Source organism: Scyliorhinus canicula, chromosome 7 (assembly GCF_902713615.1).
Source record: "Scyliorhinus canicula chromosome 7, sScyCan1.1, whole genome shotgun sequence".
In the NCBI taxonomy this organism is placed as follows: domain Eukaryota; kingdom Metazoa; phylum Chordata; class Chondrichthyes; order Carcharhiniformes; family Scyliorhinidae; genus Scyliorhinus; species Scyliorhinus canicula.
Genome location: NC_052152.1, coordinates 49,280,580 through 49,294,689, shown reverse-complemented (window position 1 = coordinate 49,294,689; position 14,110 = coordinate 49,280,580).

The following is a 14,110-nucleotide window of genomic DNA, read 5'->3' as shown; positions in this document are numbered from 1 at the left end:
TTACAAGCTACAGCACTCTTGAATGGCTGTGAATGCCTGTGAACCTTTGGAGATGTAATTTATGAAGTACGGGGCAGAAAGGAAGCAGCAAAGTAGGAATGAACGATATATGTAGATATATCATTATATGTAAGCTGTAAAACCTAATGTGGCACCCACATGTACACAGACACTGTGTAGGATCTTGATGTGGGAAAACACAAAATATACAAAAACACCTAAGCTTTTTTTTCCAAGGAGGCTTAATGCTTGAGAAATGCGCTTTAACCTTTTTGACCTCCTTTAAGTCTTGTGACTTAACTTTTTAAAAACCCAGCAAGAAATTGTGATTCCAGTAATTGTTGAGCAGCTGGTGGAATGCACCCTAACTGTGCTCAGCTGTTCTTATGCATGGCCTCCCATAAACGACACAGGATGAAGGGACTTAACATCACAGGCATCTGCTGACACGATGCAGCTCTCTCCTACAACACCAAGGTCACAGTCCTACCAGAAACAAAAATACTCTACCTCAACACAACAAGTCGGATTGGCTGTCTTTGAAAATATTAAAGTAGCAACTGACAGCAGATATTTATGCCTTTTCAATGGATGCCTGGTGTATTTATAGTGCAACTGAGGATTAATATCTGGTACATGAGTCTTTAGGTAGTGTGTGTTGACATTAACCCAAGTCGAAGAGCCAGACATTTGGCAGCTCACGTTAAACAAGATATTTACTCAATGTCCCTGTTATTATTTTAATAAATGTCAATTGCGGCTTACGTCTGAGCAAAAATAATTCAATTTAGGACAACTGCGAATGCAGTGCCTGTTTGGAAGGTTCTTATTACCTTATGGGGTCATTTTCACTGGGCAGTAGTAGACAAAGGATGATAGTAAATTGACATCCCATTTTACATTTCTCCTGATTTTTATTTCCGTCGACTTCGTTAGGAAGGAGTAGCCTGGTGAATATGTTCAAGGCTATAAAGGGTTCCAATTAGGCAGCTAGTAATGGGCAGCTTCCAATGGTCAGCAGAATGGCAACAAGAAATCAAAAAGGTAAGATCTTGCATCGTGAATAGCCGGACGATCTCGCCCATAGATTAAAAAATGGGATCTAAAGGGTTATAATTGCAGGATTATCTGATGCTAAGCGCTGGTTAGTATAGTAAAGGAAGCAAGTGCTGCAGAGGGAAGACTTCAGATCCCTACGATGTGGGGACCACTTCAGTGTAGGAGTGTTCTTTGCAGAACGATGGACGTCTTTGGAATTAGGATCTACCTTGCAGGAAAGTAACTGGCATTGTAAATGCAATAAAAAAATGACAAATAGTAAAACCCAGATGCCACCATGCAGCCATTATTGAGTGTGCATAAATTGAACAATTAAATTCTGTGTGAGACTTTCGTAGGCCAATTGCATGTAAGGTTGAGAGTGAAAGAACACGACTTGTCTAAGGATGATAGTGCAGTATTTCCTAGGCGCTAATATATATATATATATATATAAAATTTGAAGTGCCCAATTCTTTTTTTTCCCAATTTAATATGGCCAATCCACCTACCTGCACATCTTTGGATTGTGAGGGTGAGACCCTCACAGACATGAGGAGAATGTGCAAACTCCACAAGGACAGTGTCCCGGGGCCGGGATCGAACCTGGGTCCTCAGCATTGTGAAGCAGCATTGCTAACCACTGCGCCACCATGCCGCCCTCTCCTGGGTATTAATGGCTAATAATTCAGATACTTTAATAATATGATTGAAATCATTATAAGTGGCAGTTCTGTTTGGAACCATGCATTCTTGGCAGGAGCCAAGATAGTTTCTTTTCGAGGGCTCCTGAGATTTTCTCGAGGGATACATTTTAATTTTTGGGGGCTACATTTTCATACATTTCATGGACTGTTGAGGTCACAGCTAATGTATCTTTATAAAATATACACAAAACTAGATTTCAGCCAGGCTGTTAGTACACTTTTACTGCATTAAGACATAGAGGATATACAAAAGGATTCCACAGACAAATGAGGATGTACTTTTACAATTTCTAATTTTTATTTTCTGGTTGAATTTTTAAAAACTGGAGTCCGTGCGGAAACAATGATGAAAAAAGCACAGTCAACTCCATCCTTTGTTGGCTTAACACCATCCTGAGATCTTTCAAATGTTTCTAAGGTGAAGTATCAAAATGCAACAATAATTGCAACAGACTTGAACTAAGAGTATTTCTCGGGAATATACAGTTAGCAACGAACTTTAAGGAGACCCTACCAAGCAGAAGAGAGAGAGAGAGGACAATGGTGACTGTGATGTCACTTCAGTTTCTCCCCCCCCCCCCCCCAACACAATTTGAAAAGGTAATAAAAATAAATAAAAATCACTTACCTTCCCAGGTTCTCAGATGCTCTCTGGTTCTCTCCCTGCAGATTAAAAGTTACAGGCCAGAAGAAAGAGAGAGACCAAAACAGTAGGGAAAAAGCACCTTCTCCCACTCTGCACCGAATTTCCTCACTGCACCAAATTACCAAGTTCCAAATTCCCACTCTGGCTGTGTCTCCTTGACCTGCGCAAAGCTTGGGGTAAGAATGAGTGATTTGGTTCTTGAGTCAGTGGGTACGTGACTTCAAACTTTTGTATATTTTTCCTGATGGAAGAAGGTGGAAGAGAGTATGTCCGGGGTGCTTGGGGTCCTTAATTATGCTGGTTGCCTTGCTGAGGCAGCGGGATTTATAGACAGAGTCAATGGATGGGAGGCTGATTTGTGTGATGGACTGGGCTACATTCACTACCTTTTGTAGTTTCCTGTGGTCTTGGGAAGAGCAGGAACTATACCAAGCTGTGATACAACCAGAAAGAATGCTTTCAATGGTTCATCTGTAAAAGTTGGTGAGAGTTGTAGCTGACATGCCACATTTCTTTAGTCTTCTGAGAAAGTAGAGTTGTTGGTGGGCTTTCTTAACTATAATGCCGGCATGGGGGGACCAGGACAAGTTGCTGGTAATCTGGACACCTAAAAGCTTGAAGCTCTCGACTCTTTCTACCTTGTTCCCATTGATGCCGATTGGGGCATCTTCTCCACTACGCTCCCTGAAGTTGATGACAATCTCCTCAGTTTTGACAGGTAAGGCAGATGAACTTCGAGATTGGATTAGTACTTGGAACTATGATGTTGTTGCCATTACAGAGGCCTGGTTGAGGGAAGGACAAGATTGGCAGCTAAATGTTCCAGGATTTAGATGTTTCAGGTGGAATTGAGGGGGATGTGGGGGATGAGGGGGATGTAAAAGGGGTGGTGGAGTTGCGCTGCTGGTTAGGGAGAATATCACAGCTGTACTACGGGAGGACACCTCAGAGGGCAGTGAGGCTATATGGGTAGAGATCAGGAATAAGAAGGGTGCAGTCACAATGTTGGGGGTTTACTACAGGCCTCCCAACAGCCAGCGGGAGATAGAGGAGCAGATAGGTATACAGATTTTGGAAAAGAGTAAAAACAACAGTGTTGTTGTGATGGGAGACTTCAACTTCCCCAATATTGACTGGGACTCACTTAGTGCTAGGGGCTTAGACAGGGCAGTCTTTGTAAGGAGCATCCAGGAGGGCTTCTTAAAACAATATGTAGACAGTTCAACTAGGGAAGGGGCTGTACTGGACCTGGTATTGAGGAATGAGCCCAGCCAGGTGGTAGAAGTTTCAGTAGGGGAGCATTTCGGGAACAGTGACCACAATTCAGTAAGTTTTAAAGTGCTGGTGGGCAAGGATAAGAGTGGTCCTAGGGTAAATGTGCTAAATTGGGGGAAGGCGAATTATAACAATATTAGGCCGGAACTGAAGAACCTAGATTGAGGATAAATCAACATCTGACATGTGGGAGGCTTTCAAGTGTCAATTGAAAGGAATTCAGAACCGGCATGTTCCTGTGAGGAAGAAGGATATATACGGCAAATTTCAGGAACCTTGGATAACGAGAGATATTGTAGGCCTCGTCAAAAAGAAAAAGGAGGCATTTGTCAGGGCGAGAAGGCTGGGAACAGACGAAGCCTGTGTGGAATATAAGGAAAGTAGGAAGGAACTTAAGCAAGGAGTCAGGAGGGCCTGAAGGGGTCATGAAAAGTCATTGGCAAATAGGGTTAAGGAAAATCCCAAGGCTTTTTACACATACATAAAAAGCAAGAGGGTAGCCAGGGAAAGGGTTGGCCCACTGAAGGATAGGCAAGGGAATCTATGCGTGGAGCCAGAGGAAATGGGTGAGGTACTAAATGAATACTTTGCATCAGTATTCACCAAAGAGAAGGAATTGGTGGATGTTGAGTCTGGAGAAGGGTGTGTAGATAGCCTGGGTCACATTGAGATCCAAAAGGATGAGGTGTTGGGCGTCTTGAAAAATATTAATGTAGATAAGTCCCCAGGGCCTGATGGGATCTAGCCCAGAATACTAAAGGAGGCTAGAGAGGAAATTGCTGAGGCCTTGACAAAAATCTTTGGATCCTCACTGTCTTCAGGTGATGTCCCAGAGGACTGGAGAATAGCCAATGTTGTTCCTTTGTTTAAGAAGGGTAGCAAGAATAATCCAGACAACTACAGGTCGGTGAGCCTTACATAAGTGGTAGGGAAATTACTGGAGAGAATTCTTCGAGACAGGATCTACTCCCATTTGGAAGAAAATGGTGGTAAGCATGGTTTTGTGAAGGGGAGGTCATGTCTCACTAACTAGATAGAGTTTTTTGAAGAGGTCACAAAGATGATTAATGCAGGTAGGGCAGTGGATGTTGTCTATATGGACTTTAGTAAGGCCTTTGACAAGGTCCCTCATGGTAGACTGGTACAAAAGGTAAAGTCACACGGGATCAGGGGTGAGCTGGCAAGGTCGATACAGAACTAGCTATGTCATAGAAGGCAGAGAGTAGCAATGGAAGGGTGCTTTTCTAATTGGAGGGCTGTGACTAGTGATGTTCCGCAGGGATCAGTGCTGGGACCTTTGCTGTTCGTAGTATATATAAATGATTTGGAGGAAAATGTAACTGGTCTGATTAGTAAGTTTGCAGACGACACAAAGGTTAGTGGAATTGCGGATATCGATCAGGACTGTCAGAGAATACAGCAGGATTTAGATCGTTTGGAGACTTGGGCGGAGAGATGGCAGATGGAGTTTAATCTGGACAAATGTGAGGTAATGCATTTTGGAAGGTCTAATGCAGGTAGGGAATATGCAGTGAATGGTAGAACCCTAAAGAGTATTGAAAGTCAGAGTGATCTAGGTGTACAGGTCCACAGGTCACTGAAAGGGGCAACACAGGTGGAGAAGGTAGTCAAGAAGGCATATGGCATGCTTGCCTTCATTGGCCGGGGCATTGAGTATAAGAATTGGCAAGTCATGTTGCAGCTGTATAGAACCTTAGTTAGGCCACACTTGGAGTATAGTGTTCAATTCTGGTTGCCACACCACCAGAAGGATGTGGAGGCTTTAGAGAGGGTGCAGAAGAGATTTACCAGGATGTTGCCAAGTATGGAGGGCATTAGCTATGAGGAGCAGTTGAATAAACTCGGTTTGTTCTCACTGGAACGACGGAGGTTGAGGGGCGACCTGATAGAGGTCTACAAAATTATGAGGGGCATAGACAGAGTGGTTCATCAGAGGCTTTTCCCCAGAGTAGAGGGGTCAATTACTAGGGGGCATAGGTTTAAGGTGCGAGGGGCAAGGTTCAGAGTAGATGTACGAGGCAAGTATTTTACACAGAGGGTAGTGGGTGCCTGGAACTCGCTGCCAGAGGAGGTGGTGGAAGCAGGGACGATTGTGACATTTAAGGGGCATCTTGACAAATACATGAATAGGATTGGGAATAGAGGGATACAGACCCTGGAAGTGTAGAAGATTGTAGTTTAGTCGGGCAGCATGGTCGGCACGGGCTTGGAGGGCCGAAGGGCCTGTTCCTGTGCTGTACCTTTCTTTGTTATTTGTTCTATTTTGAGTCTCTCTCTCTCCTTCTCTCTCTCCCACACACACTTGGAATTTCACCCTCTTGAAGATTGTGTGTGTCTCTCTCTCATTCCCTCTATCTCATCCCATTTTGAGTCTGTCTGTATGTGTGTTTCTCTCTCTCTCTGTTTTTCTCTGTGTCTCTCTCACACATATTTGGAATCTGTATACCTCACTCTGCCACCCTCTTGGATTCTAGGCCATATTTCCACTCGTGTGTGCACAGTTGGGACGTTTCCATGAAAAGTCAAATTTTTGTTCTGGGAGGATGGGCGGGTGGGTGGGGGGGGGGGGGGGCAAATAGGAGTCAGGCTGACTGCCCCCGAAATAATGTGGATGCATCCACAGGGCTTACTGTGGGCTGTTTAAAAGGCTTGCCTCGGTTCTCTGGGACTTCAGCCCAGTTATAATGAAATCAGCAAGGCCTCACCCATCACATCCTCTCGTCCCCCCACACATTTACCATGCCCTATCCATGCCAACTCATGCCACCTTATGCTCTGCACCCACCCCCAATGGCCCTTCATAGCCTCATGTCAACTCATGTGATGTATCCACCCAATTGGTTTCTTATACCCTCCATGCCACCTCATGCCTCTCTATTCATCCCCATAGCCCCTCAAAGACTCATTCCAACTTGTTGCCTACTCATGATTACTTATTCCCCCCTACATTCCAGCCTTTGCCCTTACACCATCCCGAACTCACCCAATATATACAATGGGTGGACCGCAGGACCCATTGCTGAGATGAAATTAAATACATTTTTTGTATCTATTACAGGTTTAAAGTATTAAAATCAGGGGCGGGATCCTCCGACCCCCGCCGGGTCAGAGAATCGCCGGGGGGCAGCGTGAATCCCGCCCCCACCGGCTGTTGAATTATCCGGCGCCAGGGATTTGGCGGGGGCGGGAGTCACGCCAGTCGGCAGCCGCTGGCAGTGGCCCCCCCAGCGATTCTTCGGCCCGTGATAGGCCGAGTGGCCCCCCCGTTTTCGGCTGGTTCCGCCGGCGTGTGTTACGACAGGTACTTACCGGCGGGACCTGGCTCCGCGGGCGGCCTCCGGAAATCCTCAGGGGGGTGTGGGGGGATCTGGCTCCAGGGGTGCCCCCATGGTGGATGGGCCGCGATGGAGGCCCATCGATCCACGGGCGGGCCTGTGCCGTGGGGGCACTCTATTCCTCCGTGTCGGCTGGTGTACCGGTCCGCGATGGCCGGTGCGGAGGTAAACCCCCCCTCCCCAGCGCATGCGCTGGGATGACGCCAGCACACGCTGGCGCTCCCGCACATGCGCCAACTCGCGCGAGCCAGCGGAGGCCCTTCAGCACCGGTTGGCGTGGTGACAAGCCCCTTCCGCGCCAGCCGGCGCGGCGCAAACCACTCCGGCGCCGGCCTAGCCCCTGAATGTGCGGAGGATTCCGCATTTTTGGAGCAGCCAAACGCTGCACTGGTTCACGCCACTCCTTCGTGCCGGAGTTGCCCGTCCAGCCGGTTTCAGAAGAATCCCACCAAACACTTTCATTGTCATAAGACCATTCAATAGATATAAATACCTTCAAGTACTTAGTCTCTTATCAAAATAAATATTTGTACATATTCATAGCCACATATCAAAGACAATTAACCCCTTTATAACCAATTGAAGTTGTCAATCAAACTGTGAATTTACAAGACACCCACTGTGACAATAATAGGTTGTGGAAGCAGTCAAGCAATACTAATACTATAATGATAACCCTCAGGCATTTGCCAATGAGCATATATTGAAGTTGTAAGCACGGATTTTTATTTCCACCTGCAGATGGCTTTTTTCAAAATTTAAAGAGAGGGGGATTTAAATGACTCGGCAGCTCGACAGTTCCACAGAACGTAACCACTTTTTACTCACATTCATGCTTATTCTTAATGATTTAAAAGGAGTACTTAACCTCTCCAAAAGGGTACCTGACCTCACCAAGGAACTATAGCAGGTTTCTAACTTTTACTCAAATTCATAAAAACCACAAGACTTGTTTCAGAAACTTTGATGATTTGTTTCGTTTGAAGGTAGCTGCACTTTTAAATGCCCCACTGCCTCTGCGTGTAGATGTACAAAATACTTCCCAATCTGTTTTTCCCACCAGTGAAAATGATAGGTGATGGATACGGGACAGGACTTCTGGATCGAGGCTCTGGCACCATTCTGACTAAGCTGTGGAGCTCTATTTTCTCAGTGAAACTATAGCCCTGAGGGTCTCTCACTCTCTCTCTCACCCCTTTGGAGGCTGAGTTTGTGTGTGTGTCTTTCTCTCTTTCACCCTCCCAGCACCTCTCCCATACCCGCTCTGTCTCATTGCTACCATTCTGGCTCACAGACCTGGGCCCTTTCACCAACTTCTAATGGCTGGATGCTCCCATGGTTGGGTCACTTGATGCCACTAATTGTAATTCTGGGACCATCGGCGCCTGATAAACATGGCTGCCTCTGGGACTGGCCAACTCGATACAGGCACTGGAAGACTAGGGTTGGGGTGAGTGGGTGTGGGGAATCTGGCTGCTGTACCCTCCATTGGTCTAGCTGTTAGCAGCGGTTCTGGGTTCCGTGTGGGTGTCCCCGAGGTGAGGATGGCTGAGTTCCAAGTTACTACCTCCCTGATCACAGAATCTGAAATGACGTTTCCAGTCTGTCTGCATTATGCACCAACCCTCACCTTCCCACTGCTCCCTGCTCCTCCAATCACAGGATGGTTTCCTCCTGAATTTGCTGCTGATGGATGCACCAGAGAGATGCAGTTGAGCCTAACAGCAACCAGCTCAGGAGAGAATCCTATGATTGGAGAAACCTTCCTCTCACTGGTTGCCCCTGTGCTCGGATTTTCCAAAGCTTTCTGAAGACTTTTGAGGTTGAAAATACCCATTGCTCCAGCGTATTTTGAACACTGATTTTTGATCTCAGATTGAATGAATTGAACAGGTAATTCATCAAAACTTTCTCACACTGAAATAGTGTATCTGTTTGGGCTTTGATTGTTGTGCTTACTACCTTCCCAGCCCTTTGAGCAGCTTTAGTTTTGTACAATATTGTGCTATGCAAAACAGGATCTCCCTCCTCTGCCTGACTTCACCCAGCAGGATCTTGACAGCTCCATCGGAGAACCCAGGGGCTCACTGCTCTCTTGCACACCTTAGCAGAAAACATTTGTCAGTAATTTTGGTGCTGCATTCCCACAGTGATGGAGTTGCTTCAGGCCATTACACCCTTCGGCCGGATGCTACTACCCATTCCCCTTTTCAACTGGCCTGCTTCCAATTCATGGTGGTCCTGAAGCTTGGAGTTTGTCCTGATTATTTACGTTAGGCTAACGGCAGGCAGGCCAGCCCACATTAAGACACATCACACAGTTCCCTACTTCTACTCAGGGTAGATCGCACAGTGAACATATCAACCATCACCGAACCCATCAAATCAGAATGGAAGCAGGTCATCCTTGATCCTGATGGACTGTCAAAGAAGTCTCAGGATTTCCCCAGAGCTGGAATTGCAAGCTTTGGGAAGCATTTCCCATGCTGCTACTGAAGGGCTTTTGGAAGTGGGAAACAGTGGAGGGATTTTATGTAAAGTGCATTCAAATGACACAGTCACAACAAGGAAGTTCAACCAATATATTTCCCATCATTAACACCTCAGTAAAGTTACGTATCAGGAACACCTTTTTGCTGAGAAAGCAAGAGGAAGTGTAATTCTAGCAGGGCTCTACAACAACAACATGGCTTCATATAGTGCCTTCAACATTGTAAAAATCTCCAAAAGCTCACCACCGGAGTACAATCCACCAAAATCACACCAAGCCGCTTCAAGATTTATTTTTTTTAAAAGATTTTTTGCTGCAATCTTCATCACAGAGATGGTAATCGGGGGGGGGGAGCACATCACCCGGCCATTATAAAACTCATCCAATTTTCACTCCACTGATTGCAATGAATTGAAGGACAGAAGGATTCCAGCTGGGGGTTAGCGGCCTGCTCTCCCCGATTACCAGTGACAGAGTGATAGTGAAAAAGTGCTCGAATGTCCCTGAAATATCTCTTCTTATGTGATTATTTACAATAGTTATCAACCGTCAACCTTAATTCTTTCCTCGATGATCGTGCTTATTTATAAGCTCACACTATTGGGGACGATTCTCTGAGCCCTGCGCCGGGCCGGAGAATCGCCGCAACCGTGCTACGACCCCCCGACGCCGGTGCTCGATTCTCTGAGGTGCGGAGAATCGGCGCATTTGCGCTGGCGCGTTTGACTCGGCACAAGCCGCCACGATCGGTGGAGCCGCGCGGATATGACAGAGTCCCACTGGCGCCGTTCACCCCAGGTCGCTGCCAGTGGGAACGCTGCGTGAACGGTCGGGTGGACGTCCTGTGGGGGGCGGGGGGCTCCTTCACCGGGGGGGCCTCCGTGGGGTCTGGCCCGCGATCGGGGCCCACCGATCGGCGGTCTGGCCTCTACCCCCCTGGGCCTACTTCCCTGCGTGGCCGGCCTCTGAACACCGAAGCCACATTGAGTCGGGGTCGGCGCGCTAAAGAAGTCCCCTGCGCACGCGCAGGTTGGTGCGGCCCAACTGCGCATGTGTGGGTTGGCACGGCGCCCATTTGGCATCGTGAAAGAAGACTGGAGCGGCATGAACCGCTCCAGCGCCGTGTTGGACCCCTGTGGGGGACAGAATAGGTTGTATCCGGGCCCGGTTCGCGCCTTCGTGAAACGCGACGGCGTTCACGACAGCGAGAACACTTGGGCTCCATTTGGGAGATTCGCCCCCTATGTTCCTGGCCTAGTTTCTGCTTTTTGTAAAACCGTGTTTCCATGGTTTTACATTAGTTACCGCTGTAGCATCTCCTTGCCCCAAAACTATATTTTATAAAACCTTATTTATGAAACACTGCGAATGATTGACTACTCGGCTGAGTTTTACCTGTATGAAATTCTCCTTTACAAATTTTCACTGTTAGAAAAGGATCGATAACCACTACAGGTGTAATACACCAGTAAACAAGTGCATGTTGAGAAAGCTGTGAGGGGCATGCAACCTTCTACAGTTGAAGATCTGAATTTGATTCTTAGCCTATTGCATACTTCAAAGGATGACCCTGGCAGCTGCAGCAGTCGGAGTGTTGCACACGCAGCCCAGAGGGTCATGAGCCGGAATTCCAGTCACCACTGACATCTGAACTGAACCAAGCAAATGTCGTTGATTCACTCACTTAAGATGGAACATTTACAGTGGCAGAGTGCACTATCTCATTGGGTAGGAAGCTGTGAAGGAACAGTTCCAAAGCGCAGAAATGAATCTGCTGTCAGCCAGCCACCATATCGCAATAATAGATAGAAAGGGCTGAATTTCAACTTGACGTCATGCTAGTGGTGGGATGGCGTGTGGGGAACCCGGAAGTTTCAACATTTTTGTCACTGCCTTTTTAACACAGATAGTGCATTGGCATCTGACCTCCAGGTTTCCTTCTCAATTAGCACGAGCGGGTGTGATGAAGGTCCACCAGAATGTATTTTAGCTGAACTATTTAAAGGGGCTCTTGAAGGATTGGTCAGGTGTTTCAACAGAGCAATACACTGCAACACCGGACTGACAACATTACAAGACTGCACCTCTCATCACTTCATTATGATATATTCATTCACAGGAAGTAGGCATCACTGGCTAGACCACCATTTATTTTCCATCCCTAATTGCTCTTGAGGAGATGATGGTGAGCTGCCTTATGGAAATGCAATCCATTTTGTGTAGGTACACCCACAGTGTTGTTGGGAAGGGAGTGGCCATATTTTGACCCAGTGACAATGAAGGGACGGCAATCTAGTTCCAAGTCAGGATGGTGAGAGACTTGGCAACTTACAGGTGTGGTGTGGCTGCTGCCCTTGTTCTTCTACGCATTAGCAGGTTTGGAAGCTGCTGCTGAAGGAGCCTTGGTGAATTGTTGCACTGTGTCTTGTAGATGGCACACATTGCTGTTACTATGCGTTGGTGTTGGGGAGCGTGAATGTTTATGGTGGTGGATGAGTGTCAGTTAAACAAGGTTTTGGCCCTGGACGCTGTCATGCTTCGCAAATATTGTTGAAATTGCACTCATTCAGACTTGTGCCCTGTAGCTGATGGACAGGCTTTGGGGAGTCAGGGGGTGAGTTGTTTTTCACAGGCTCTGACCTTCTCTTTTAGTCAAAGGGCACGATTTAACAACCTCATGCCCGACTTAGTGTCGTGTCGAGGCTGTTGAATCTCATGAAAGGGCTCTTGTGAGATTCACGACGCTGGAGATGTCTCACGAGATTCAACCGAACCTCGGGAGGCATCTCAATCTGGATCACACCCTCACTGGCTGTGATCCAGATACGCATATTTAAATAAGCCTACTGGCTCATTTAAATATGCGTTGCTGGATTAATCCAGTGCCCGGGACTTAGTGTCTGGGACCAGTGCCTGGGAGACCTCTACAGGACGCCGTTTAGTACTGCTCCACATAAATGTGGACCAGCCATAACGGCAGCTGGAGGAGAGGGTCTCCCAGGCTTTTAGAAACCTTGGGGTGGTTGGGGACTGGGCAGGGTGGTACCCTGGCACTGGGTGCCCTGATGGCACTGTCAGACTGGCAGGGGAACTGCCAGGGTGCCATGCTGGCAATGCAGGCTAGCAATGCCAAGGTGCTCATGTGCCAGGTTACCCATGCCAAGGGTCAGGTCTTACCCATAAGAGATAAAGTGGGGGAGAGGCTAGAGGACTCCGGAAGTGGTAATTGAGTGAAGTGGAGTGAGGGTCCAGTGGCGGTGGGGGTCGCTGAGGACGGTTGAATGATCAGACTGCCTTTAAAAATGGCACCCTGATCCGTGAGCTGTGCAGGAAATGACTAAATTGCGGCCTCGATGGGACACTCCTTGCCAGGGCCAAAAGAACTGGCAAAGTGCCATTGAATAGTGGGGTATTTCTCAGCACTGCAGGTGCCGAGAAAAACCCCTGAAATGTGCCCAAAACTAGATATAGAATTTTTTTTGTTGAATTACGCCCATAGTATTTATATGGCTGGCCCAGTTCAGTTTCTGGTCAATGGTTGTTGATATGGGGGATTCTGCGATAGTAATGCCATTGAATATCAAGGGGCGATGGTTAGATCCACTCTGTTAAAGGTGACTATTACCTAGCACTTGTATGGCACGAATATTACATGCCACTTGTCAGCCCAAGCGTGAATGTTGCCCAGGCCTTGTCCCATCTGGACACAGACTGCTCCAATATCTAAAGAATGGCAAAAGGTGCTCAAAATTGTGCAATCATCAGTGCACATCCCCATTTCTCCCCTTATAATGGAGGTAATACCTGCGGTAGAGTGCAGCCTTTGGGCTGCATCAGAGTGCTTAAGTCGGGTAAGAGAAGGAGTTTGGTGAAGAGGTAGTGATATTGATAGAGTCATGCAGCACGGAAACAGGCCCTCCAGCCCACCATGTCAGTGCCCACCATCAAATACCAATCTATACTAATCCCATTTACCAGAACCTGGGGCGGAATTCTCCGACCCCCCGCAGGATCGGGGAATTGCCCAGAATTGCCCAGAATTGCCCCCGCCGTGGCCGGATTTCTCCGCCACCCGGGAATCGGCGGGGGCGGGAATCGCGCCCCGCCAGTCGGTGGGCCCCTCGTGCCAATTGGCGGGCCCCCCCGTGGCGATTCTCCGGCCTGCGATGAGCCGAAGTCCCGACGCAGTAAGGCCTCTCCCGCCAACGTGGTTTAAACCACCTCTGTGCCGGTGGGAGCAGGCGGCACGAGTGGGCCCCGGGATCCTGGAGGGGGGCGCGGGGCGATCGGACCCCGGAGGGGTGCCCCCACGGTGGCCTGGCCCGCGATCAGGGCTCACCGATCGGCGGGCGGGCCTGTGCCATGGGGACACTCTTTTTCTTCTGCCGCCGCTACGGCCTCCACCATGGCGGAGGCGGAAGAGACCCCCTCCACCGCGCATGCGCTGGTGGTGACGTCAGCAGCCGCTGATGCTCCAGCGCATGCGCGGACTCACGTTGACCGGCGAAGGCCTTTCGGCCAGCCCCGACACCGGGCGGCGTGGCGCCAAAGGCCGTTGGCGCCAGTCGGCGGAGCGGGAGCCACTCCGGCGTGGGTC